Consider the following 3,392-nt stretch of genomic DNA (forward strand, 5'->3'; position numbering starts at 1 on the left):
AACGGAAGTTAGAGAAGTCGATGTTCATGCCATCAGGTTGGAGGCTACCCAGACGGAATATAAGGTGTTGTTCCTCCAACCTGAGTGTGGCTTCATCTTTACAGTAGAGGAGGCCGTGGATAGACATGTCAGAATGGGAATGGGATGTGGAATTAAAATGTGTGGCCACTGGGAGATCCTGCTTTCTCTGGCGGACAGAGCGTAGGTGTTCAGCAAAGCGGTCTCCCAGTCTGTGTCGGGTCTCGCCAATATATAAAAGGCCACATCAGGAGCACCTGATGCAGTATATCACCCCAGCTGACTCACAGGTGAAGTGTTGCCTCACCTGGAAGGACTGTCTGGGGCCCTGAATGGTGGTGAGAGAGGAAGTGTAAGGGCATGTGTAGCACTTGTTCCGCTTACAAGGATAAGTGCCAGGAGGGAGATCAGTGGGGAGGGATGGGGGGGACGAATGGACAAGGGAGTCGTGTAGGGAGCGATCCCTGCGGAAAGCGGGGGGGGGGAGGGAAAGATGTGCTTAGTGGTGGGATCCTGTTGGAGGTGGCGGAAGTTACGGAGAATAATATGTTGGACCCGGAGGCTGGTGGGGTGGTAGGTGAGGACCAGGGGAACCCTATTCCTAGTGGGGTAGCGGGAGGATGGAGTGAGAGCAGATGTACGTGAAATGGGGGAGATGTGTTTGAGAGCAGAGTTGATAGTGGAGGAAGGGAAGCCCCTTCCTTTAAAAAAGGAGGATATCTCCCTCATCCTGGAATGAAAAGCCTCATCCTGAGAGCAGATGCGGCGGAGACGGAGGAATTGCGAGAAGGGGATGGCATTTTTGCAGGAGACAGGGTGAGAAGAGGAATAGTCCAGATAGCTGTGAGAGTCAGTAGGCTTATGGTAGACATCAGTGGATAAGCTGTCTCCGGAGACAGAGACAGAAGGATCTAGAAAGGGGAGGGAGGTGTCGGAAATGGACCAAGTAAACTTGAGGGCAGGGTTAAAGTTGGAGGCAACGTTAATAAAGCCAACGAGCTCAGCATGCGTGCAGGAAGCAGCGCCAATGCAGTTGTCGATGTAGCGAAGGAAAAGTGGGGGACAGATACTAGAATAGGCACGGAACATAGATTGTTCCACAAAGCCAACAAAAAGGCAGGCATAGCTAGGACCCATACGGGTGCCCATAGCTACACCTTTAGTTTGGAGGAAGTGGGAGGAGCCAAAGGAGAAATTATTAAGAGTAAGGACTAATTCCGCTAGACGGAGCAGAGTGGTGGTAGAGGGGAACTGGTTAGGTCTGGAAAACACTTTCTACAGTGTTTTCTGTGCATTGGCCTCTTCGTGCCAGACGGTGATACAACCAGTTAGAATGCTCTCCATGGTACATCTGCAGAAGTTTGTGAATGTCTTTGGTGATATACCAAACCTTCTCAAACTCCTAATGAAATATAGCCGCTCTCTTGCCTTCATTGTAGCTGCATTGACATGTTGGGCCCAGGACAGATCTTCAGAAATGTTGACAACAAGGAACTTGAAGCTGATCACCTTTTCCAATTCTGATCCCTCGATGAGGACTGGCGTGTATTTCCTCAACTTACCCTTCCAGAAGTCCACAATCAGTGTGTGTGTGTGTGTGTGTGTGGGGCAGGGGGCGGTGGTGGATGGAGGAATGGGGCTTATTTTACTGTTGTTGTTTCATTGCTTGTTGTGTTCTGTGTTGTTGGCATGCTATGTTGGTGCTGGAATGTATAGTGCCACTTGCGGACTGCCCTCAGCACACCCTCAGGTGTTTTGGTTGTTAACTCAAGTGAGTCATTTCACCATATGTTTCAATGTACACATGATAAATAAACTTGAATCTTGAATCTCATTTTATCCATCTTTGCTTATTCCTTTCATATCTCACAATATTTTCTTTGTGCTTCCAATTCTAAATCACTTTTTTTTCATTCCTGTAGGGGAAACTCTTTTGAAAGTTGTTTTCATTCAGTCTTTGCAATCACTGCTGAGTTATGTGGGAGGAAAGGTGAAGGCCTGTGTGAAGTATGCAATCTTGAGCTCAGGTCACCATGGATACCATTGTTATGGTCCTTGACTACACTATTACCTTTTCACTTATTGAGGTGTAAGAACGCACTTCAGAAAGAAAGACCCGAGAACCATTGACAGGAAGGTCCAGATCTACTGAAGCTGACAGAATATCTCAGAAACAAGTGGAATAAAGACAATTTGCAATTCTTACATTTGGAATTTCCAAGGATTGAAAAATGGCAGATGGAATTTAATGGACTTTGAGTTTCACTTTGGGAAATTAGGGTAGGACATAGACAAGGAAGAGAAGGAAGCCAGTAGAACAGAAGAAAGCAGATCCATAGTTCCTTGATGCACGTACAAATCAAGAACCCATCTACCTCTGCTTTAAATATACTCAATGACATGACCTCCACAGCCAGCTGTGGCAGTGAATTCCAGAGATTCACCACCCTCTGGCTAAAGAAATTCCTCCTTATCTCTGTTGTAAAGCGACATCCTTCTGTTTGGAGACTCCCCCATTGTGGAGTGGGTGAGGTGTTAGCCTAGCCAGTGATGCCTTCATCCTATCGGTAAATAACAAAAACGTATTGTTAGGATAAGTTAAAGAGCCAAGAATCATTCCTGCATGTCGACACAAATGTCAGAATCAAATTCAAGCTCAAGTTTAATGGTCACTTAACCATACCTGAATACCCATGAATACAGCCAAATGAAGCAGTGTTACTCCAGGGCCATGTTGCAAAAATACAGTAACGAACAGTCACACACAGTCCAAGGCACATAGAGCACATATCAGATAGCAATAAAGATACAGCCACACAAAAAATAAATACTGTATTTCATATATATACATATCAGAATCAGAATCCGGTTTACTATCACCAGCTTACGTGGTGAAAATTTGTTGTTTTGCAGCAGCAATACATTGCAATATATAATAATAAAAACTGTAAATTACAATAAGAATTATATATAAGAAGAGAATTAAGTAAATTGTGGGAAAAAATAGCTAGTGGATACTTACACTCTCCTTGACAAACATTACTGGCTATTATTATGGGGGTATAGCTCAGTGGTAGAGCATTTGACTGCAGATCAAGAGGTCCCTGGTTCAAATCCGGGTGCCCCCTTCAAAATTTATGGACCGCTATGGTAGTGTAGCAGTTAGCTCAGTTAATTTCAGATTTCATTTCTGATGTCTACGGTAACCAGTTTTGTATGTTCCTTTCTGTGAGCACGTAGGTTTCCTCCCACATTTTCTAAAGACGTACTTGGTCATAGTAAATTATCCTGTGATTAGGTAATGGTTAAATCATAGAATCATAGAAATCTACAGCACATTACAGGCCCTTCAGCCCACAATGTTGTGCCGACCA

At 44.7% G+C, this 3,392-nt stretch overlaps 1 non-coding gene across 1 annotated transcript; it reads left to right on the top strand.

Annotated features, from left to right (window-relative positions):
• Nucleotides 1-3,074: 3,074 nt before the first annotated feature.
• trnac-gca (transfer RNA cysteine (anticodon GCA)) lies at nucleotides 3,075-3,146 on the top strand. Its single transcript has one exon. It is a non-coding gene; the product is annotated as a tRNA-Cys (tRNA).
• The last annotated feature ends 246 nt before the right edge of the window (nucleotides 3,147-3,392 follow it).

Source organism: Mobula birostris, chromosome 3 (genome assembly GCF_030028105.1).
Source record: "Mobula birostris isolate sMobBir1 chromosome 3, sMobBir1.hap1, whole genome shotgun sequence".
Lineage (NCBI taxonomy): Eukaryota > Metazoa > Chordata > Chondrichthyes > Myliobatiformes > Myliobatidae > Mobula > Mobula birostris.